The following is a 25,862-nucleotide window of genomic DNA, read 5'->3' on the forward strand; positions in this document are numbered from 1 at the left end:
ACTTTTGTCAAAACCCAGACTGAGATTTTCATCTTTTTTCTAAATTCATCCCTGGACTTCCTGGCACCAGCCTTTCCACTCTGATTTCCCAACAGCAACAATATAACAGACAGCAGAACCAAACTGATTATTATTACCGCTGTTGTCTTTTGCGAAATTGCGATTCCCGCTGGTTTCTTCTCCAGCCTGTTATTGCACTGAGAGGAACAGACAAACGGTCGGTGATACATTGCAGGGGTGTGTTTGATCAATACTTCCTCCTCTTACCATTCACCGGGAGTTCTGTGCAGCATCTTTAATCTCATTCACATCCTCGATGAGGAACGACTGAAGAGCTGCGGCCATTCACCTCCGATGCAATGAGGGGCAGCGATGCACCACGGGCTTATCTGCCTCAAAAGTCCAATCAATTCCTCGCACTTGCCATTTGTGTGATTAACAAGGATCCCAAAAAACGGAAGAGCTTGGGTAGAAAAACCATGATATGATCATTCGGAAAAATTTACGGAAACAGAAATGAACTACCGATTACAGCGGGATGGGTGATGAAAACCTCAAAGCTCACACAGAAAGGCACAAAAGGGAAGCTATTCTGCTTATTTTAAGAGCTGATGCAGCTAATGTAAAATCAATCATGTTAGGTATTTTAATTGTTACTTAAAAAGAGTTTTGTGTTGCCAAGGGCGCACACAGACATTCGTATTGATTCGGCAAGCAAACACAATAAAAAGCCCTATTACTCCAACAAGATTAGTTTTGGCTACAAGATTATTCATGGATGGAGACGTTTATGAGGTTATCATTTCTGCTTAATGTTATGCTTTTTACTCAGGAGCGGGCCATTTTAAGTGAAACCATTGTGCTGCTGCAGTCTTTCCATGAGAACAGAGCGATAGCACCACCTTGTGCATCAACTGCATTCCCATTATACATCATTTGCAATGTAATATATAGACTTTTATAGAGAAACAAACTGCAAATACAAAAAAATGTATGTAAATAGCTTTTTTTTCCTGACTGGTTAAATGAATGAATGTGTGTGTGTGTGTGTGTGTGTGTGTGTGTGTGTACCTGGTATTTATCACGTTAATGTCTCCACAAGGATAGGAATACCAGTAAATTTTGACCTTGTGGGGACATTTTTTAGGTCCCCGTGAGAAAACAAGCTTATAAAACATACATAATTTATTTTTTGAAAACCTAAAAATGTCAGTAGGGTAGGTTTAGGTGTAGGATAGTTATACAGTCTGTACAGTATAAAACCATTGTGAGTCCCCATAAAACATGGAAACACAGCATGCAGTGTGTGTGTGTGTGTGTGTGTCTCTGTGTCTGTGTGTGTGTCTGTGTGTGTGTGTCTGTGTGTCTCTGTGTGTGTCTGTCTGTCTGTGTGTCTGTCTGTCTGTGTGTGTGTCTGTCTGTCTGTGTGTCTGTCTGTCTGTGTGTGTGTGTGTGTCTGTGTGTGTGTGTGTGTGTGTCTGTCTGTCTATGAGTGTGTCTGTGTGTGTGTGTCTGTCTGTCTATGAGTATGTCTGTGTGTGTGTGTCTGTGTGTGTGTGTGTGTGTGTGTGTGTGTGTGTGTGTGTGTGTGTGTGTGTGTGTGTGTGTGTGTGTCTGTCTATGAGTGTGTCTGTGTGTGTGTCTGTCTGTCTGTCTGTGTGTCTGTCTGTCTGTCTGTCTGTCTGTGTGTGTGTGTGTCTGTCTGTGTGTGTGTGTGTGTGTGTGTGTGTGTGTGTGTGTGTGTGTGTGTGTGTGTGTGTGTGTGTATGTGTGTACTCACAGGTGCTGTGATCTAGAAAACGCCCATAAACTATCCTGGGACTCCACACTACTGCTGGCACCTGTCAAAAAGAGATTAACTGTTAACATTAGAGATTTATATTGCAATTTCTTGCTCAACAGTCCCATAGGCTTATATGCTTTAGTTAAATTGCTAGTCAGATGCACATGCTATTACAAACAAATAACCATTTCATACAACATTTGATTGGACAAAATATATTTTTGTCCAATCAAAAAAAATGTAATAAAATTATACATATAAAAACATCTAGAATGGACATGGAGTTTTAAAAACAGTGAACAATAGGCTAAATATAGACAATACACTAATATTAGTATAGGTTTAATAGTGCTGTATATCGTGGCGTGTGTTTGTGTTTAATCCGAGTTAAACCGGAAAACCTACAAACTTACCAAGTAAAAATATCCAAACGTTTTTTTCGGAAACGCGACCGTTAAACGACTGTCTTGAGTGGAAGTTCGCTTAATTGACGACAATTTTTATATCATTTCCCGGTTTAAATATTATCACGATACCGTTATTCTTAGCATTCAAAATCGCCTCAGAAAGCACCTGCAGAGCGCGAGCCTCTCGATTCACCGCGCATGCGCGTTCTCCATTTCTAATTTACAAAAATATCAATAGAGTCCGGAGAAAACTGATTCCTTGTGTGTCATTAACGGCGTATAAGCAAGACACGAGGTTTACGATATCCTGCTGAGAGACTCACGGGACCATCTTCTGTACTTTTTTATAACCGGAGAAATACATTCAGCTTTTTATAGACACAACTTGACAAAAAAAAAAAAAATTACATGCACTTTACATGCATCAAAAGCTTAGGCTATTAAATATAAGAATTTATAAGGCGCCATAATTAATAAAATAGCCTATGGCGTTTAATATAATAGTTTTTTCGTTGTGTTTTGCGTGATTAGAAACGACAAGCACATCAGTGCAGTGAATAAGAGCTGTGATGCAGCAGGACTGCGCTTTAAAATGACAGTGATTAACTCTCTGCATTACAGTGACCTCTTTTATATTCATATTACAGGCACAATATGACATGCACCCTTTGTTGTTGCCTGGGTTCAATCGATCATGTTATCCTGCAGAAGAAAGATTAATACAGATCTTCTTCTAAAGCTCTGTGGCTTGGACTTTAAGGCCGTGATAATCACTTTATAGTGGCTGGTGCTGTTTCTGATTATGGTAAAGGTCAATAGAACACTTCATTTGTCCTTTGTAGAGGCCAATTATTCCATTCTCGGGGAGAAAATAAACCATGTGCAAAAGAAAATAGGCAGCGGACGTAAATGTATCGGTTCGATTCGTAAGGTGCAGCCAGGGCCGCCCTTATGGAGGTGCAGCGGTGGAGCTGGGGTCCCACGCCTGAGGGAGGCCCTCAAGGGCCAAGTGTGTGTATAAAACGCTTGTAAAATTGTGCAGCCAAAAATAGCAATGTTAGCATTTTAACAATCACACACACATATCTCACTTCTCATATTATGGAGATGTTTAATTTGAGCTGGAAAACTTATATTTCCATTAGACGTTAGCATTATTTTTATATAAATGCCACTATTTAAATCAATATAACCCTCCACATATGGCAAATACAATTAAATTGCAGGGGATTTTAAAAGTCAAAAAGTTTTTTGACATTGTCATCTGAATAGAAGCGATTGAAGAGTTTAAGAAAAAAAATAAAAATAAGGGAAGACAGAACTAAATAGAAGCACGAGGTGAACCATTAAGTTTCAATGAACACTAAAGAGCCTCTTTTCTATTTCCAACCCTGTCAGCGCAACCTTAAGTACAAAAACGTAATTTAATTCCACTTTATAACCTTTTTCTTTTTCTTCCCTACCAAAGCTCTGTGCAGTTGCTGAATGTGTACATCAATATGTTAAGATGAGCTGAAGATACTACCTTTATTTGGAGGAATCACACTGAGCAGCGTTTATAAAAAACAACATTTATTAGTCACGTTCCAATTGAATATTCAACTGAGGGTACGGAGACAATACTGAAGACTAATAATGAGGGAAAGATGGCAAATCAAATCGATACAAGCAAATGGAATGTGGTACAAAAACCCCAAAACAAAACAAAAAGTAGGCATAAATACAAAACATCCGACAGCACAGCCGTAGCACTTTATATAGCTAAAAGAGAGATCTAATTTACAACTCTACACCTTGTTAAAAGGTCAAGCTACTTGGAGGCGAGGTTCAGCGCTGCAAATCCATACAGTACATGAGTGGGACCCGTAACAACAAAACGCAAGAACTGCTGTACTGAAGGCCCTCGCCGAGTGAGCCGCGACGCCCATCACAACTTCAGCTTCTTCTTGCGGCGCGCCCATCCCGGGTCCCGCCCTGCTTATGCTTCTGGGCCTACGGGAAAGAGGAAGAAGTCATTAAATAAGCTTAACGTTTGGTTTCGCCAGCGGCGGCGGCGGTCGTGATGAAGACTCACCGAAGACGTGCGAGGGCCCCTCTTCTTCTTCTCTGCTTTCTCTCGCTCCTCCAGCTCCATGTTCTCCCGCTCGATGAGCGTGATCAGTGTGTTGCACCTCCTCTGAAGCTCCTGCGGTTACGGAACAGCGTCAAGACGTTCACGGGTGAGCACCGTATGGTTGCTCGTGACACGACACGTAAATCTCACCATGGCAGTGCGGGACTTGAGGAACCAGTCGAAGCGGAACTGGGGCGAGTTGCGTGATGCACTGGCGCAGCCTCGTCGAAACGCTCTCCTTGTCAAAGCCCAGTTTGTGCAGCATGCAGATGAGAAATCGATCCTCCTCCTCCGTGTAGTTCTTGCCTTTGTTGGTGCCGTGAGATCCTGAGCTGATGGAACGGTGCCTTATAACGCCAATCTGAAGAACAAAACATTACTCCAGTCAATTAGTCTAATTCTAGTATCATTTTAAAATATTGCTAAACTTTTCTGTATTTAAAAGGTGTGAGATATATATATATATATATATATATATATATATATATATAAAATTATTGCTATTGAAATGCTATGTAATGTCTATATAGCATTTATAAGTTATTTTTAGTTTGTTCAGTTGTTTTTGTAACTCAACAAAATTTCTACATTCATTTAAATTTTAATAAATAAAAATACTTATGGTTTTAGTTAACATTCCACCTCTGAACTATAAATCCCAATACCATAATAATAATAATAATAATAATAAATAAATAAATAAATGCTAAGCGCGATATAATTAGAATAATTTGATGCTTTAGAATATTTCAGTATGATTGTTATACTAAAATTTAATCAAAATATTAATACTATTTTTTACATTTAATTTTCACTTTGAATTGTTAAGTTTCAGTAATTTTGTTGGGTGCTTTCATTGTTATCAGTTATTATCTATAGGGTCTACAGCATCAATTTGTATTCATTAGTTTTAGTTTGTTCATATAGTACTTAATCTAAATGAAACTTTAACTACCTGAAATTAATTTAAAAGTTCACATTTTTAAACAAGTTTGTTTTAGTTGAGTATAAACATCCCTGCTCTTAACTATAAATCCTGTTAACACTATTTCAGTGGCCTTGTGATATATCTCACTGTAACAGTAAAGTATAAACCTCAAACACTTTACTGAGAACCCCATGACAGAAGTGCTGCTCACTTTAGAGTCCAATGCTTTCTTGATGCTGATCCTCCTCTGATTCGGGCCTCCTCTCTCGATCTGAGCCATGATCTTCTCAATGTCCTGCAGCTCATTGCATCTCTCCCAAAACACAGCTGCGCACACACACACACACACACACACACACCTCCATCACACCTCTCCTGCATACGGATGAAAAGCACGGTGCTGGACGGTGTTTTGACATACCAGAATACTCCATGACCTCCTCCGGGGTTTTGCCCTCTACCTCACGGGCGATGTTTTGGATGTCGCCTCTTCCCCACTTCTCATTGGCCTTGATGAACTGATTGAAGTCACGCTTGGTCCAGATAGTAAAGCCCTGAGTACAGAACACACGTCGACGTGAGCTGCTACGCAAACATCACCTCCTGCTTTCTAGAAGGCCAAACCATGTAAAAGCACAACTGAGGCTAGAATAAAGGAGTTTAATGTTATTAATACACTGAGATGCTACGTAAATATGACAAGATATGGAAGTGAACTCCAGATGATCTTCCTGCTGGGATTTACCTGTGAGAGCAGGTTCTCCTTCTCTTCCAGCTCTTCCTCATTTAGTGGTTCTGCTTCATCGATTTTGGCCTGCTCCTCTTTCTGCATTTGGGCCGAGTTGGGCAGATCAGGGTTTCTTGGCACCTATTAGTGCAGTGACGATGCAATAGAAAAGTTAGTAGGGATAATTGCTTCTTAAGAGTTTTTACAACGTTATTCACCACTTCATTGAACTGCATGTTAAAATATAATACCAAAAGTTAAAGTCGCCATAAAACTTAATTTGCAATCCTTTCTACTAACCTTTCAATTTTTTTTTTTTTGCAGTATATTGATACTTTAGAGCAAATATGTATTAAACTGATCAACGGTGACAGTAAAAACATGTCGCAAAAGATTTATTTCAAAAGATTTTGAATGTCCTGTTCAAAGAATCAGCATATTAGACCGATTTCTAAAAGGATCCTGCAACGCTGAAGAAATTATGCTGAAAATTCAGCTTTGCAAGACGGCTATAATACGTAAACCTTTTAAAAACACGAAAATATAAACGTTTCACTTGCATTCAATTCACAGTATTACTGTAGTTTTGATCAAATGAATGCAACCATGGTACGAAAGTGAGGAATAAAGAGTGGACCCAGACCTGAAGCTCAAAATATACACGCACCTTGTAGCCGATAGTCTTTCTGTAATACAGGATCTCTTTCTCCAGCAGCTCAAAGAGCCGAGGGGGGAAGAACTGGAAGTCTTGAACATTGGGTTGTTTGGGAGGACGGGGAGCCTGAGGGAACAGGAGAAAGTCCAATAAAACAGCTATTCAAATGCTGCTTCCGATCAAGAGTATGGGAGCTAATTATACCTTTGGTGCTTTGGGTTCGCTGACACGCAGGGCCTCTCTGAAGTAAGCATCCACAGCGTAGTTGGCCTTACGCTCTCTCTTGGGTGGCTCAATCCAGTTAGTGATGACCTGAGGAGGAGAGGAGTTCAGATCATTTTCAACCCAACACGATAATAACAAGCATTTGTTGTGATTTGTAATGCATTACCTTTTTCTTTTCTCTGTAATCTTCACCCTCAAAGTTGTACACGCTGTTCTCCGTGTCCATGGTGAAGTTCCTCAGCGAGCTTTCTCCAAGATTGGCCAGCTTCTCCTTCATCTCCATCGCCTAAAACAACCGTTAGAAATCTCCAAATTAACGGATATTCTTTTTACACCTCAGTTCAGCTTTGTGAGGTAATTTCCTAGATCAGGTCCTACCTTCTTCTCTCCTCTCTCCAAGATGGCATCAATGTCTTCGTCTGTAATCTCACTCTCCTTTGAAGCGAACACATGAGTGGCACCATGTCGAATGATGGACAACATCTCATCTTTGCCAAGTTTGCTCGTGTTTGGATCAACCAGCCTGCCTGTTGGGAAGCAAAAATATTAACTATACTGATAAAAAGTAAAAAAGAAAAAAGTATTAGTTAATATTAAATTAGCTTTTTTTTTTTTTTTTTTTTTTACAAATAATGAAAATAACTTACATTTTATGTAGAAATTATTTACAGTATTTACAGTTATAGTTTTTAGGAATATTTTAAAAATATTGTAAGATTTTATTACATACACATGTATACAAATAAATAAATATACACATACACACAAAATTATAAAAGGAATTTATAAAATATTTCAACTTTATAAAAATATTCTAGTTAATTCAAATTAATAGATACAGTGACTAAGCATTTTATACAATGTAATTATATTTGTGAAATAAAAACGTAATTTTTGTGTTTTTACAAATATTATTTTTTAAGTAGCTTGCATTTGTTTTACTTCCTACCTTGTTGAATAACAATAGAGTCCAAGCGGAGCTTCATTTCTGCCCGTTCCACAATCCTCTCCTCCACGGTATTTTCCGTGATGAAACGAAACACTCGCACCTGCTTCTTTTGACCAATTCTATGGGCACGATCCTGAACAAAGAAAATCCAATAAAAATAAATTAATGCTCCATTCCACAAAAGGTCTGATGCTGCTGTGGAGAGAATGACTTTTTAAATCAGAGTTCTGGCAGAGGGAGAAAAGCAATATGGTACGCATAAGCCAAAACATCAAAGCAACAACATATAATAGACTAAAAAATAATGATTGTGCATAGTGACCATAGCCTGCAGATCCACTTGAGGATTCCAGTCAGAGTCATAGATGATGACGACGTCAGCAGTGGCCAGATTAATACCGAGACCCCCTGCTCTGGTGCTCAGCATGAACAGAAACTTTGAGCTGTTGGGCTCGTTGAAGACGTTGATGGAGATCTGAGGAGATGAGAACAACATTATTAGTTTGTGCTTATTACCGAGCTGTTCATAATCATGATTGATATAGTCACACCTGTCGCTCCTCATGAGGAGTCTGTCCATCCAGACGGCAGTAACCATAGTTACGCCACATACAATAATCCTCCAGAATGTCCAGCATCCTGGTCATCTGACTGAAGATCAGCACACGGGAACCTGTAGGAAGAAAACAATGAGGCATGTTCAAAACAACTTTCCATATATGTATGTGTGTGTGTGTGTGTGTGTGTGTGTGTGTGTGTTACGTCGAGCAGTGAAGCGGTCACCTTGCTCTTTGAGCTTCGGCAGCAGCTTGTCCAGCACTACCATCTTTCCGCTGTTGACCACCAGGTGGAGGTCAGTGGTGTAGGGCGGGCCAGGCTCCGCTCCATCAAACAAGTAGGGGTGGTTGCAGCACTTTCTCAGCTGCATCAACACGTTCAGCAAACGCATTTTATCCATCTTACCAGCAGAGTTCAGGATGTCAATGTCCTTCATCAAAATCTTGGTATACCTAAAGGGAATTAAGAACAGATTATTTGTCTGTAGACACCGATACTTTGAGCCAAGCATTGAACAAAAAGCCTGGTAAGTCAACTTAGAAGCACATTCAGACATGCATCAGTATTAATAATATTTACCATTCTCTCTGCATCTTGCTGAGCCCAATATACATCTTGATTTCCTTTTTGGGGAGGAGAGACTTCTCTACATCAGCTTTGATACGTCTCAGCAGGAATGGACGGAGTACCTATACCATTAAGAGATTTGGCAGTCGTTTAATTTATTTTATAGCTAGATCAATCTTTATAAATCATGTTTTCATTATGTTATGTTTTTATTGTTAGTTAGCTGTATTTACTATTTTTATTATTCTCACTTTAAATATTTTACAAATATTCTGAATATTTAAAATAACATTATGTACATTCATTAAAAAAAAATTATAATAATTTTGCATTAATATTGCATTCAAATTAAGCCTGTTAAGGACCATATGCTTTCATTTTTAAATTTTTAAAATATACTGCACATTTCCTAAATATTAGTATTTCCTTTTGACCCAAGTGTCCATTGTAACAAACAAGCTTTCGTGACATTCACCCATTGATTTAAGATACAGAAATGTCTACATAGTCGTCAAAGGAAAACGCGCTCACAGTATGTAGACGTTCCACCAGTTTTGTGTCTCCCAGACAGTTATTGGTGTCAAACCAGGAATCAAAATCCTGCACAAAAGAAAAAGACGAAAGGCTTTCACAACAGGTTCGGCTGCCAAAAGGGAACTTCAAAAGCTTATTCACCCTTCACAACATGTGCTTATGCCAGACTTCTTGTGGCTGAATGCGAGAAAGAAGCAGCACCTCTGAGGAGTTGAAGACGTCAGGCAGCAGGAAGTTCAGCAGCGCCCAAAGCTCGTGAAGGTTGTTCTGTAGTGGGGTTCCAGTCAGCAGCAGTCGATTCGTGGTCTTGAACTCTCTCACGATCTCTGAAAGCTGAGAGAACAAACTTCACTTACAGACTAGAGGTCGAACGTGCTGCAGATGGTAAAACGGATGCAACTGCAAACCTTTGATTTCTCATTCTTGATACGGTGAGCCTCGTCAATGACCAGGTATCTCCAGTTGAACTTTTTGAAGACGGCCCTCTCGATAATAACCATCTCATAGGAAGTCACGCACACATCCCACTCGCCTGGCAGCAGGGTATCACGCACAAAAGCCATCTGCAACCACAATTGAGCCATTAGATGAGCAGATAGCTTAAACTATTTCTTAAAGCCCTAATTCCCAATTAGGAGATCCCTGCTTACTCTTTCGTCCCTGTCACCGATGAGGCAGACGGCTCGTAGAGAGGGAACCCAGCGCTTGAACTCATTCATCCAGTTATACAGGGTGGATTTGGGGACCAAAACCATGTGAGGTCCAGGAATGTTTCTATAATGCTTCATGTAGCCCAGCAGAGAGATGGTCTGTAGAGTCTTACCAAGACCCTGACGGGACAAGAGAAGACAAAAAGAGCCATTTATAATATGAGATATTTTAGAAGCAAAGAAAAAAGGACAACGGAAGTTTCCATAACGTCATTAACTACTGAAAGGACAATGAATAAGTGGGCGGAGTCATACCATTTCATCAGCAAGGATCCCGTTGATTCCGTTCTCATAGAGGGAAATGAGCCAGTTCAGTCCACGGACTTGGTAGTCCCTCAGTTTGCCAGTTTTAACATCTGTTAATAAACGTTCATTGCCCACAATGAGTTTCCTTAAAACGTCCAAGTGGCCTCAGACTGATTTTTTTTTATAAACACTGCTCTAAGCGTTTGTCAAAGAGACTTTAATGAACGCTTTGACTCACAGGAAGGTGAATCATCGAAGCGCAGTAAACGCTGGTGGCCTTGCTGCTTTCATTCAGCAGCTCCTCATCCTCCTCCTGCTCAGTCCGACGGTGGCGGTTACTAAAAGAAACAGTACAAAATCAGTAAGCAGGGGGGCCATTAACTAATAAACACATTACTAACACAAGGAGTTACAAATTAAATCGATAACAAGCATAACACTTAGGGCTGCGTGATGTATGGGGAATGAAATCTAATTGCAAAGACAATTAAATCAGTGATTTAAAACAGAATAACTCCAAGTTTAGCTCTCCTCGTGTATAATTTGGACACAAATTTGGAAATTTATATATAAATATGAGAGTGAGAGAGAGACAGAAAGAGAGACAGAGAGAATATTAGAAGTTAATAATTTCATGTTTTGGGTTTTATCATGGTTTTATTTTCTTAGCAGTATTTTTAGCCTTAACCTTATTAAAATAACCAAAGTGTAGTTTGACAGATTATTTGGAATGCACATATATTAAAATAAAATAAATAATAATAATTATTAAATAAATAATAATAATAATAATACTACATACATACATATACATATATATACATATATATATATATATATATATATATATATATATATATATATATATATATATATATATATAAAAAAAACAAAGCATAAGAAAAATATGCATTCAAATTTAAAAGACAGTCACTCAAATTTAAATGACAGAAACAAGCGTGTTCCCTCAACTAAATTTCCCTTTTTTTTTCTCCATGGAAAACTGACTTTTAATAACATTGGCACGTGTGATCTTTATGGAAAGAACAGATGGGAGAAATCCTTGTGAAACCAATTCTGCAGGAACGGCGTGGGCAAACTCACTCTCCAGCTGAGAGCAGGTTCTGCTTTTCGTCTTTTTTTATGCGAGGGCGGCCGGGCTTCATCTTTAGAGGTGAAGTTGGGGTCTTCTGGGCAGCTGGTTGGATGAAATGAGCAAACAATTCGGTTTGCTTCAGGAGGTACTCGAATCTGTTGGTCCGGTCTGTTTTCTGTAGAAACAAGGCAACAGACGTCAACAACACACATCTACTTCGACTACTAGCATTCTTGCATAGCTCTAATATACGTTTATACCCCAACTAACTTTTATTTTTGATATGGAAGGCTAAACGCATTACCACTTTTTCTTCATATCCACCCGGCTGGTCCTTTTCCTTGGCCAAGGGAGGTGACGACGACTGCGCCTCACTATCCATCGCTGTATCCGATGCTTCATCTTGACCATTTTCTCCAAGCATCATCCTTAAAAGACAGTGGTACATTTTCATATAATGCCACGTTTAAGGTACTTTCATGCCAAAAACAAACAGTAAATGAACAGACACTAGTTATATTGCACAAGATTGAAATTGAGAAATAACAATACATGCTTTTCTTATTTTTCGATTTCCCAACGAGACCGGTTTGGATGGGGCAAAATGATGGAAACTTGGCAATGAAGTAAAAGTAAATATCTGTCTCTAGTTATGCACCTACACTTTGAAAAATTAGCAGATTAAAACAAATATTTATTGCATGCCGACTTTAAAGGTTAGGGATTATTCCACTCGTTTAATTTGAGATTTTTTTGGATTTTACCTCAACGCTTTTAACCCGCTTTCAAAAGATAAACATTTTAAATGTGTGCATTTCATTTTAACGATACACAAACGACCTCAACATATCGACATGCGTTGGGTGACAGCAAACATATCGTGTTGTGAAAGCATAACTTGATCACTGCGTCGTTTTTTAAAGGTGGTCGCTACCGTTCGATAGGAACTAAACGTTCACACTAGCTCTTTTTAATAACGCTGTTGCTAAAGCAGCACATTGGTTAAAAGCACAAACAACAACGTAGCGTGGATTAAAAAAGCGCGTCTGATAAACGTCGTGTAGTGACTTGTGGCGTCGCTCAGATGGCGGGTAATTCCCCGTACAGGAACTTCACATGAAAACCCACAGAACGGAACTTTTATTTTGAATGAAGTCTACGATAAAAGAAGAAGAGTGTAACTGCAACTCATAAAGAAGTATCCACCTGTCCTTGTATAGCGAACGCGATTCGTTTAAAGCAACGTACCGCTCTTAAAGCAGAATAGTTGATTGTCGGTTTAAGTTTATTTATTTGACGACAGCAACACGTATAACCGTCCGTCTACAAATTCGCTCAATTACCGGAGTAGAAAGTGATCGGACGTTGTCATGGGTGTAAAAAAATGGACGCCGATCTGCTCGTGTATTCATCGGAGCCGGAACAATAACGTACATGCTAACAAAAACTTTCAGCTGCGCTCTCGAGAGCCGCGCGCGGACGGTTCGCCGGAGCCTCGTTTTCCAGCTCCGTCGGCCCGCGTTTTCGAAGTCCCGGATAAAGCGGGATGTAATCGGGAGCGGAAACGACGGGAAAGAAGCGCTCACCTCCGCCGGACCGGCCGAGTCGAGTTGGCTCGGCTCTTCCCGCTGCTGCTGCTGCTGCTCCACGCTGCTTTCTGTTTGGGACATGATGGGCTGGCTAATTCCGTTATTTCGCTACGGAGGCGAGTTGTTCCGTTCGAAACGGGCCCGAAAAGCCGAACAAGTGTGTAGGTTTGATTGGGAAGTTTCAAAATATTGCCCGAATAGAGCGAGCACACCACGCGTCATTCACGGCCCCCGGCTTTTCTGTTGACACTGTTCCCGCAAAACGGGCCCAAAGTATCGCGAGGTTTCAGAGGAGCGTGACGTCATGCGCACGCCAAAAGGGAAATGCAAATCAATTAGAGCTCATGATACTGTAAGCGGCCAAGAATTGATTTATTGATTTATTGATTTATTTCATTGATTGTTTTTTTTGTCTATTATATTTTTTTACTGACCTCTGGAACTGTTTTCATTATACTAATGTCGGTCATCTTTTTAAAAAGTTCCTTTATGTGTGAATGTTGCATTGTTCTGATGTATAGCATGATAATAATAATAATAATAATAATTATATATATACAAAAAATATTGGGTTTGTCCACTGTTTTTAGAAATATTCATTTTGGTAAGAAGAAATATATTGTACTGTTGCCAAAATGACATACTGAACCTGATTCAGAAACAAAATTCATAATAACATTATTTTAGTAGTGTGCTTATACAATATATTTACATTGTTATACATTTTGTCTTGATATACATAACTGCTTAAAAATGTGACAGCATGCCCCAATAGCACTGTTGAGTCACAATTAGATGATTCTCATCTGAATGCATGCACGTGTGGTTACTTGCACTTGTTTTACATCTGCCACAAAACAGTAATATTAAAATCAATAAATAAATACAAATATGTTATTAGATCAAAGTGAATCACAACTGGTTTTTGTGTTGTAAACCATTGACAACCAGCATTTTTAACTAAAAAAGGTTGTGATAACTTTTCCTGATGTCCCATTATGATAACATTATTATATTAAATTACCACAGTATTCCCATGGCTGTGTAAGTACTTTGAAGCGTGCTGTAATAATACCATTAGGCTCTATGGTTTAATTATTTTCCTCATTCTCCCATCATAATGTTATATAACTTATTTTTACCAGTCAAAAAAAAAAACCCAGTGGAATGTGAACAGATCTCTTTTCCTAAGGGGATTTTTAAATCGATTTACTATATCGCATTTTTTTTTGTTCAACTGCATTCCAAAACAAACCACTTAATCTTTTACGACACGTGAATTATGTTCACAACTCCTGTAGTGTTTTTCTTTTTTAATAAACGCCGCACTCGCGCCGTGTGCGTGTCTTTAAGCTCGCGCGCGAGCGATCTCGTGCCGTGTCAAGCGCGCGCGGCGTCTCGCGCAGCAGAATCAAACGAGATCGTTTCAACACAGACACATGTTCCATTTCCAGGTAAGCGCTGCCTTTCTTCGCGAAGTGCGCGTCGAAATGGCTCTTTTCGGAGAAATTGAATCTACCGGGTGCTGTTTAGGACGCCGACCCTCGTGTTTTGATGGGAAAAATCTCTGCTTTGTTGTGCGACACCACAGTTAGCGAGCTAAAATTGTTTGTGAGGCCTAACCGTCAGTCTCCTCTGATGCTGGCGTCGGACAAGACGTTAAAGCGTCGCGAAATCTATAACAGCCAAATGCCCTTAGCGGATACCCCCCTGTTTTGAGCTTAGCGTGGCCCAGATGTGTGATATATTAAAGCTTTGGCCTTGTTAGCATGCTAGCGAGGCCGTGCTAGTACGTCAACTAACCTGGGCAATGTAAACGCGCTCTGATCACTTTCCTTTCCCGAGCTTTTAATTTATTTCGTCGCTTACGAGAAGGGTGTTTTCAGGGCGAAAGGGTTTTATGAAAGGTTTATTTTGTCTGCAGCTTTCTGTACGCGGTGTACTCCGTTATGGGAATGTGTATAAACTCTAAGGAGCGATGCATCTGTTGTAAGACTTAAATAATTCAAATGAACGTCCTCTACCACAGATCATTAGTTTTTGGTGAGCAGCGTATTTAAATCGCATCCACTGCTTTCCACCTGCTTAAATTAGTTCCCCCTCACTTTTTATCGCATGTTGAAAACCCATATATTTGATCAGTATTGCTTCTGTGTTACTTTGTAGGGTTTTGACGATGACTGCACCCTGGAGGAGGAAGGGTTGGTAGAGGAAGAAGATGAAATTGACCAGTTCAATGATGACACTTTTGGTGCAGGGGCCATCGGTAAGTTATTTTTCGGTCACCCTTACATCTGGATATATGAATTTACCCAACAAAGCATTTATATACACACACATTGTGTGAGAACTGAATAAATGAGCTTTCTATTCATGTACCGTTTGTTAGGATGGTTTAAATTCTGCCTAGTGCGCCAAAATTGCATATTTTCTGAATATCCTCTAGTGTGAGTTTCATATTCTTACTCATAGTAAATGAGCCATAAAAGTAAAAGGTAATGTTAAATAAATTCACGTCACAGGCAAGCTATTTTGTCGTATCAGGTTGTAACATCAGCCGTTTTCCTCCGTAGATGATGATTGGCAGGAGGAGCATGCCCGCCTCGCAGAGCTTGACGAGCGGGTCCGAGACGTTGTGCATGGAGCGGGAGACGCCTCCTCCTCCTCCTCCTCCGTTGACCTCCCTCCCGCTGGCAGCAATGCCCACTCTTCGGCCCTCCCTCGACCCTCCTCTTCCTCCCGGCTTTACCCTGGCATGGACGAACGGGGAGGCGGTGACCTGGCGGAGTCGCTGACTCGGCTCATCTTGGGCTCGGATCCTGCTATCGCCGGAGTGGGCACCGCCAGGTCAGACAGATCCCGGCTTCCTCCGATGCTGTCCGGTCCGCCTCCTAAGCCCTCAGCATTGGCTGAACAGTCTTCTCTGCTGCTGAGCTACCAACAGCAGCAGCAGCTCATGCACAGAGGGCCGGCTCCTCTTCCACAGGTTTGTGAGATTGTCTCTATCGCGTTGAGACGTTATTGACGTGATCAGTTTGCAAATCTGTTTGCGACCACGAAAATGCAATCGTAAGGGTGTGGACCGCAGCAGGTGATTTTAACAAACAGGTATTTTAAGGGTGTGGCGATGGTGTTACCTGTTCGTAAAAATAGGCTGCACAATTAATTCAAATAGAGCAAAAATAGTCAAGTTATTAAATTAAATTAAAGACTGTGTTGTGAGTAAAACAATATATTCACTATATATCACGCAGTACTGTTCTTTACATAAGTAGAATGTGAAATACAATTTCAATATAGTTTTCATACGTTTTTAAAAAAATTAGAATTACAATAGTAATATTATAATAATATAATTGTTTATTTATAGTATAATTTTTTTTAAATGTTAATTGTTAAATTAATTCATTTGACCATTTTTTTATCAGGAAAAAAAAATATTTTTAATACAAATTTTAAACATGCCTTTTAATTTAAATCAATTATATAAAAGCATTTACTATGTGTGCATAGAATCGCAACGGATAGACAACAGGGCCTGAAGCCAGGATTTAGTAAACTACTGTGCCATAGATTTAACTTGCATTGCAGAGAATCAACTCAATTCCTCTGGGATAGCTTTAAAATTTGTCATGCATTAAGCTGAAAGACTATAATTGTTCTTATCACTTTTTTATTACATTGTTTTTGTTTGTACTTGTTTTATATATACATATCATTCAAAATGGTTCTGTAGTTTTGAAATGAGAGAGATTATTGTAATTTGTGAAATTTAAATGTTTCGTCTTTCCATGAATATAGCCGCTGTTGCTGTCGTGGCATTAACTCGTAAATAGATAAAGAGAACCCTCTGTTGGAACTTGATTCATGTTTTATATTGTTTGGATTCAGTTTTAAGGAAAGTATGACCTCTTTGATATACAGTGCAGTCAGCATTTGGGAATTGCACTTGCTTACCTTGTTTTGTTTAATCAGCACTATATGACATATACATCTAGTGTGCACTAAGGTGGATTAAATAATGTTTAAACATGAAGGAACCTTAGCAGTATACTGTATGCTTTATTTTGAAACGTCAATGGAAAAAAAAATGTCTTTGTGATATATCTTACTACTTTAAATACAAAGTATATATTCAACTGAATATTCTTTTCCCCCCATTAGATAAACTCTCACAGTATTTGGGAGAACAATATGGGCTTCAGTCCTGTTAGTTCTGGACTAGTCACTCAAAAAGAGGTAAAGCACTTGTTTACATAAAAGCTTTCTAAAGTTTGGTTGTCTTTCTTTGGTACTCTTCTAAACTACTTTATTAAACTGTTCAGGACAAAACGCTTATGTCCATTATCAAAGAGGTGGGGCTTCCTAATCGGCCTCCTGCACTCAGCAGAGAAGAAGGGCGAGATTTGTCAGAAAGGGTTCCGCCTCCTCGCTCCTGCTCACCTGTGATTGGAAGTCCACCTGTAAGGGCTGTACCTATCGGAACGCCTCCGAAACAGCCCATGAGTCAGGTTCACAGTCAGCAGGTGAGATATCGTCCTAAATATATTTACATTTAGTCGTTTAGCTGATACTTTTATCCAAAGCGACTTAGGACAATTAGGAACTAACGAGAGCAATAATATGAAAGTGCTGTCTTGTCATTTTTTTATTTTAATTCTGGGTTGATGCAATGATTCATGTTGAATTGAAGCAGTTAATTGACTGGTTGCTTCTTTTTTCTTCTTCTTCAGAATAATCACCCTTCAGCCATTCACGTGAGAGCCTCTGTGCCACTGCGCTACCCCCTCCCTTCCCCGAGCGCCTGTCCCCCAACAACCTCCTCAGCATCACTGTGAGTCCCAGATCAGTCCACTCAACTTCAGCAGCCTGACGGTGGTGCTGTAACACAGGGGGAAAAAAGAGTATAGAATTTTCCACACTTTGACGCCTGTTTGATATAATTGTTTTGAATGATATACAACTGAATTGTGAAATTTGACCTCTTGTCATGAATATAGCCACTGTTGCAGACATGGTGTTAAATCTTGAAAAAAATTAATTGATTTGCTAATGAACTAGGAGGCTCTCTTTAAGAGTCACCTAATGTCTGACTTGCTTTTGGGAGGAAAACAATCTGGTTTTTAATACATTTTATTTACGCTCTCAGAATTCACCGTTGTCTCATCCTCCGTTCCCTGCTGGTGTTGGTCCTGTTCTGTCTCAGTTACAGAGAGCCCAACTTCTCAACTCTCAGGTGAGTTAATGATACCTTAGCGATAATAAGTCTTTATATTCTAGAGCTTCCACCATGTCCTAACCATAGAAACGTGACAAACTTTCTATCTGGTGCCGCACTCTTCAGGTTGGTCAGTTCTCACGTGGTCCAGCTCCCCCATTATTACAGGGAAGTCTCGGGGGTTTCAGGCCGTTCTTCGGGCAGTCTGGTCCTAGAATGGGTCCCCATGGGCCACCTCTCGGCCACGCACCCATCCGTCACAACACCACCCACCTCCACCCACAGCATCGCAGAATGCTCAACCAGAGGATGCAGAACAGAGGCTTGGGGTGTGTACCATCTGTCCCCTCTCTGAATGACGCTTCACTTTGAAGTGCCCCGTGTTAATGTTTCTGCGTCTCGTGCTCTCAGCGATCACGTCGGAGGGAGAGGTGTTGGAGAAAGGAAAAACAGAGATCCTTACAGCAATCTGATGACGCAAAGAGAGAAGGAATGGGTAGCGAGAATCCAAATGATGCAGCTTCAAAGCACCGATCCATATCTGGATGACTACTATTACCAGGTGATCACTCTTTTTACCCAAACTCGTCCCAGGACTGAAACATTGCTACGTTTGTTAAAGCTTTGGGGGTAGATGATGTTAATGATGGCGTTTCATTCGTGTTTTGCAGAATTACTATGAAAAAATGGAGAAGCGTCAAGAGCGGGACAGAGACAACAGGAAGGAGCACACCACCAAACTCATCACTCCTCAAGTGGCTAAACTGGAGCACACCTATCGGCCAGGTAAAAAGAAAAATGCATGGGATACCAAACCAAATGTCTTGGCATACCATACCAAAATTTTATATTTTGCTGCCAAAACTTTTGGTTGATGGCTATTTAATTGTGCATTTCTGTCAGGTCTGTTATTTCTGTCTGTTTCAATGGACTAATACTTTGTTTGTTTCACAGTGCAGTTTGCCGGCTCGTTAGGAAAGCTCACCGTCTCCAGTGTGAACAATCCAAGGAAAATGATTGATGCCGTGGTGACAACTCGTAGTGATGATGAGGTCAGCACACCGTTCACTCACTCTTTTACATAGAAGTTTGTTGAAGTTATTTTTTGGTGCGTTATGAGTAGACCCATGCAAGCATATTCTTTCTGGTTCTAGTAATGCATTTTTCTTAATAAAGAGTTTATCCAAAAGATGCTTATTACGGTACCTTTTAATACCTTACCAATGTTCTTTTTGTCATCTTGCAGGAAAAAGAGAAAAGCAAGTGTGGAACAAAGACGGCAAATCCTTTACACTGTGGAGAAGGTAAGTATTTTTATTCTGATTATTTATATATATTTGAATGATTACAACTTCATAAACAGTTTAGAGAAATTTACGGTTAAATCCTGTAATTAAGTGTTCTAATAAATACACTAGTAAGTAATGCAGTTATAACCTATATATTTTGTTATGCAGATGTACAGTCTATTATTAGAAGTGCAGGACTTTGAGAAGAAGTTCTTGCAGACCCTGAGCACCAAAGAGATGCCCTGCTAGAACAGCATAAAACTCACACGCTGCAGCTCTACAACTCCCTCCGAGAAAAAGAGTGGGACGATCGGTGAGTGGGACTGAAAGAGCCACGAGTACTGGCACATGAACTAGCCTGGTTGAGAAAGTTTTGTGATCATGTTTTTAACGCGTTTATATAATTTAACGGATGCGACTTCAAAATGGGAACAATAGCAGCAATCAAAATTTAACAAAAGAGCAATAATAATCCAAGTTCAGTTCATCTCTCTCTATCTCTCTATCTCTCTATCTATCTCTCTATCTATCTCTTGAAGAGCCACAAAGGTAACAGACCGGTTCATCACTATGCTGAGAGAGCTGTGAACCAAATAATAAACCCAAAGTAAACAGAATGATGGTGTGCTGAACAAGAATGCTTCTCTTCCTATCACCGGATCATCAGCATAGCAGTGATCTGAAACGTTTCTGAATGACCGAATCTAGTGATGCCATGTAGACCGAGAAGAGAAGTAGGGCTGATAATCACACTTCCCGTTCTGTCTAATGTCCTTCAAACGAACATGCAAGCTGAACGCTATGAAAAGAATTAGATCGCCTGTCATAATAAAGGAAAATACAAATATGTATAGTAAACATGGCTTAAATCTTCTACATGGAAAAATTACTTGGTGTTAAGCAACAGGTGAGAGTAATGTTTACTTTGATCGCAGTCGTATCTTGCTTTGATTTCACTGTGGGCAAACCAGACTAATTGATGAGGAGAATCATTACAATTATTTTCATTATATAGAAAGTGATTATTGGTTGTTGCTGGCCTAAAGAGAAGTGGTCCAAGAACTGAGCCATGAGGCACCTCAGTAGCTAGATGTTGCTTCTTGGACACCTTACTCCTCCAAGATACCTTGAAGGACCTATCTGATTATTATTTTATTTAAATATACTGCATAATTTTGTGCTGTGGTGAAGAACTGTGAGTAATTACTCATTGGTATGAACTACTAGAAGCTTTGTGACTGTAACGGACCTATTTTACACCTTTCTGCAGAATGAGCGATGAGCAGTGCTTGATGATCATGTCTGTGCGTAAGAAAAACGCCTCATCTCCAGACTCCTCCCCTTCCTGCCGCAGACACAGGCTGCCGCTGTTGTCATGGGAATAGCCAGGAACCTTCCAGCTCTGGCCAAGAAAGACAAACAAGACCAGGTACAGTCACGGAATTGAGGCTCTCCGTACGCTTTCAGTGAAGATGCCGAGACGTTTTGTAGTTTGGTCAGCAGTAGGAGAAAGGAGTCCTTTGAGCCAGAGCTTTCTCTCACAGGTACTGTGTTGGTTGGTAGAGCCAGTGACGGCAGTAATCCAGTCCATGTCGAGTACCTCCTCACTGATCTTCTTCAGGAGCTGCAGGGCAGTGAAGGACAGCTTCCTTGTGCTGCAAAATAAGGTATCGCTGTCAAATTATTAATTTTTTAATGGCAAACATGCACGGTCTCCTCTAGCTTTTTGTGGAGCTAAACCGATAATAATTCGGTGATGTATGTGTTGTGTTTGTCAGTTTGGCGTGACGCTGCTCTATCTGATTCTGAGCGAAGGAGAGAGGATGCAGAGCTCCGATCCCAACTGTCAGCTCATGGATGATAACCGCTGGTGAGCACGTTTTATTTCCCCTGCAGCCATGCTTGTGTGAAAGTGGTGGAGTGTTTCATCATGATTCGCAGGCTGGTTTTCGACACAAATGTAATCATTTTATTTCATTCAATTCTCATTCACAAGCTTTTAATTAATTAAATACTGATTATTTATCTATATCGGGTTTACATATGCTAAAAATGTCTCTGAACTAATGGTGTAAATAGTCAGTTGGTACTACATTACTATAATATTGAAGGTTAACGCTGACTTTATTAAATTTTTTAGTAGGCTATACAACTGCCTATTTATACATAATGAAGTTTTTATTAAAAAACTTTACAATTACCAGAGCTTAAAGTTTATGTTTGTCTGGGAAAACTGTCGTCTCACTTAGATTTGTAACCTAAATTGTTTCTAAACCTTATAAATATTTTTAATTACGTGATCGATTGTACATCGCAATTGTAAATAAGTTTCTGACTTTGCATGTGACCAAACATTAAAATTAAATGGATTTAAATGTTGTTGAATCACATATAACATCACCATGTTGTCTTCAGCTGGCTTTTCTCTTTTTTTTTTTTTTTTTTTTTAATAATACAGGCACATTAGATTTATTTTAAGTGAAATCATGTAATTAACAATAAACCATGTTGGTCTTAATATTTTATTTGGGACTGCGATCATCACATTATTATATAAATATATCTAAATAAAGTCTTGTTAAATAAATGTTTGTCACCTCAAAATTTTCCAAGTACAACTTCCTTCAGGTCTATCATATATCCATGGAAAAAACGTTTTTGTTTTGCCAGATCACCCTGTGTGTGTTTTGTTTGCTTTAACCCCTGATTTAATATCTATTTCAGTAAAAAAAAAATCAATATAGAAATTTGAGTGGTTATTACAAAAATACATAAAAAATGATTGAACACAAAGAGATTTTGAAGAAAGTTTTTGTCAGGTCACCATTGACTTCAATAGTAGGAGAAGAAATACTATGGAAGTCAGTGGTGACCCAAAACAGCCTGGTTACAAACTTTCTTCAAAATATCTTCCTTTTGTGTTCGGCAGAACAAAGAAACTCATACAGATTTGGATCCACTCTACAGTGGGTTTTTGGGTGAACTATTCCTTTAAAAATCTATGTTGTTTCATAAAAATGAGTCGAATTAAAGATACCAATATATTTATAACCAGCCCTAATGATCCAATTTGTCCTGTTCATCATACCAGTGTTTGTTTCGTTCTGTTTTCCCAGGACTGAGTTAGTGTTCTCTGTGTGCGCGGGAGCTGTTGAAAGTCCGTCCTCTGCTCTTTCATCGCCTCTGTTTACTCCTCCAAACCTAGTGTCCCTGTTCTCTCGATACGTGGACCGCCAGAGACTCGAGCTCCTGCAGGAGAAGCTACAGTGAGTGTGTCCTCTAAAACTATAGACGATAGAGCCCATCCGTATTTATGAACTGTTCGGGATTTGAGATATACAGTAGGCAACATGTGAAGTGGATCAAAAGAAAGTTTCAACACCTGAAACCAAAATGCTTTCCTGCCTTAGAACAACTTTTATTAATTTTTCAAATGTTGACTCCTATATTTACATGTGTATATTTGTGTAAAAATCGATCGCCTCTCATAAGTATATAATATATACATGCATGCGTGTATTTATATATGCATAATATACATATATATTATCTAAAAAGAAACTTTTTTATTTTGGATGAAATTGTTTGACAGCACTACTTATTTTATGTAAAAAAAAAAAAAAAAACTTTGTCTTTATTTTTTTAGATAAATCACAATTATTATTATTATTATTATTAATAAAATAAAAATAATAAAAATAATAAAAGTACAAAAAGCAGTTTAATATTTTTTTTTTATTTATACACATTTATACATATGCAAAAATTATACTCTTATTTTAGATCAAGCAACATATTGTGCATATCCAGTGTTAGTTATTCATTTGTATATTATAATATACTTAAAGTAATCAGTTTTGCAAACGTAGAATCTCAAATGCATGACGAGTATTCAGTATCGACCAGGTCTGGAATGATTTGGACAAATTGTTTGATTTGTTTTTAGTATAAAATAGATATGAGCAAGTAACGCAAATAAAGGAAGAGATCCAGCTATTTAGGCCTTTTACTGAGATTGTCTTGTTTTAATTTTCTTTTCAGGATCACAGCCCTGTCCAGGTAGAAGTGACTTCAAATATGGCAGTTGTTGAGAGACTGACTGTTAATGTATTTGTGAATGAGCAGTTTTACGTGATATGTATTGGGAGGGTGAGGCCCGGTCACTTTTCCTTTCTCGTTATAAGAATCACAATAGATAAGAATAATGTTTAAATGGTAATAAACTGTTGTCCATAGGTTTGTCAATAAAGGCAATCAGGTATATGTATTTTAGCTTCCATTAGGGTCAGCTCCGAGCAAAAGAGCCAGGAAGGGGAGCGCGGCATGTGGCGAGTTTCCTGTGAAACGGCTCCATCATGACAACATCCGACCTTATTTATAGACGCATAGATTTGAGGAGAATTTTGCTGTACATTAATATCTTAATTTTCTTATACACTGCAGCTTGTTGTATGTTTGCAAAAGAGTGACTGTGCAAGTGTGTCTGTGAGTTTAAATGAAGGGTTAAACAAAGGTATTCTTCATTTTTAAATATCTTGACATGATGCCTGTGATACACATGAAATTAAAACTTTCTATTATACAAAGATTGGTGTGTTAGTGTTTTTGATCTTAGCTGGGTTTCTTACCTGGAAAACCTGATCTTGAAGTTTTACCTCTAAACAGTCATTTATTATTTTTATATTTTTCAATATATACTCTTCAAAAGAAATTTAATGCATAACATGTAAATATGTAAGGTCAATCGTTTATATGCATTGTCGAAATGGGTTGTCCTTATTCTCTTAATAAGAAATAGGGGTTTATTTTGGCATAACGTGCAATTAATCAAACAGTCTCATTTCACATTCCCTTTATGAGCGACATGAGAATATATTGCTTAATACCTTGAATTAGTCATGAATCATACAAATTATAGTTATTAACGTTTCTGTTTGTTGCTTTCATTAGACACATGGCAAATAGAAGTACACGTATGAACAAAATCAGGAAAAAGTCTTTTATGATGGTCGTGGTCGGGTTACCATTTCACCAAAAATACTTGAACGTGAAGATTGAGCCAAGCAACCCGTTCTTCCAACCTGTTTTCGAGGGCCTCTATAATAGTGCACGAAAGAGAAGATTTCAAAGCGCGAGTTTGCAAAGTGAATTTATTTCAAAGATGGATTCAGATCCAAACCGCGTCCACAAAACAAACTAAAAATGTGATCCTAATAGGAGACAGAACATGAATTATGGTGTTGGGAAAACTGAGACCGGATCACTTGCAGTGCAAACGCTGGTTAAAGTCATTTAAATGCATTTTGATGAACATATAATCCATAGTCAAACTGATACAAATGATTATTCAAAGTTTTGAGGCTCACCCACCAATAACGGATGCTTTAGTAAGCTATACATCTATAGACAGAAAGAGAGATTGTTAATGGTAAGCAGCTTTATATCTAAAGGATAGTACACCCCCAGGAGTTTTCTTCAGGCGCTGTCACTACATGTCTCTGCTCTGTAAACATGACGTCCTTCTCTTGAGTGTTGGCTGTCTTTTCGAGATACTGCTTTTGATTGCTCATGTTCCTGATGATCTGGAGGAGGCCCAGGCTCACTCGGTGCGTTCTGCTGCTGTCAAATTGTTTCTGATCGCTGTGTTCAGTCACGTACACCCTGCTGAAGCCCTGACACACAATAATGCGATCCTTGTTGCTGTCAGGATCGCCGGGGCTGTAACTCGCCCTCACATAACCCGGGAGCTTGTCTGCTCCTCGAGCGTTCAGGTTGCCCACCTCGTAGTACAGGAGATTCCTACTGGGCAAGAGTCGGTCATCATCATCTTCAATTCTGTTATAATACCTGTGGAAGCCAAAGTCTCCATCTTCAGGACTGTAGGAGGAAACAACCTTTCCGTTACTCACGCTGATATATTCCTGAGCGAACCAGTACAGCAGGTTCAGGCCGTGTCTTGGCTGTGGCTGACCGAAGCCTGATTGTTTGAGCTGGGACAGTTCGTTCAGAGTCGACACCATGATGGACGGCTGTGTGGGCGATAAATAAAAATACAGGAATAGACTTGATCTGCACTGAAACGAATAAAGCATTCAATAAAACAGTTTGACAAAGCTAAAAATCTCAAAACGTTACCTTCAAAACTGAATTTTCTCCAAGCCAATGACTCGCGCAGATGAGAAAATGTTTACGCTAACACATTAACACACAATATAAACAAACAACCCAAATGCGTTTTTCAAATGAAGCAATCGGTTTAGCAAAGGAA

The 25,862-nt window shown here is 39.2% G+C and overlaps 2 pseudogenes; one reads left to right on the plus strand and one right to left on the minus strand.

The window, feature by feature from the left end:
- Positions 1-3,745: 3,745 nt before the first annotated feature.
- Positions 3,746-13,546, minus strand: LOC122351970 (annotated as a pseudogene).
- An 845-nt stretch (positions 13,547-14,391) lies between these two features.
- On the plus strand, positions 14,392-23,861 carry LOC122352017 (annotated as a pseudogene).
- The last annotated feature ends 2,001 nt before the right edge of the window (positions 23,862-25,862 follow it).

The sequence above is a fragment of the Puntigrus tetrazona genome, chromosome 1, assembly GCF_018831695.1.
Source record: "Puntigrus tetrazona isolate hp1 chromosome 1, ASM1883169v1, whole genome shotgun sequence".
NCBI classification, from domain to species: Eukaryota; Metazoa; Chordata; class Actinopteri; order Cypriniformes; family Cyprinidae; genus Puntigrus; species Puntigrus tetrazona.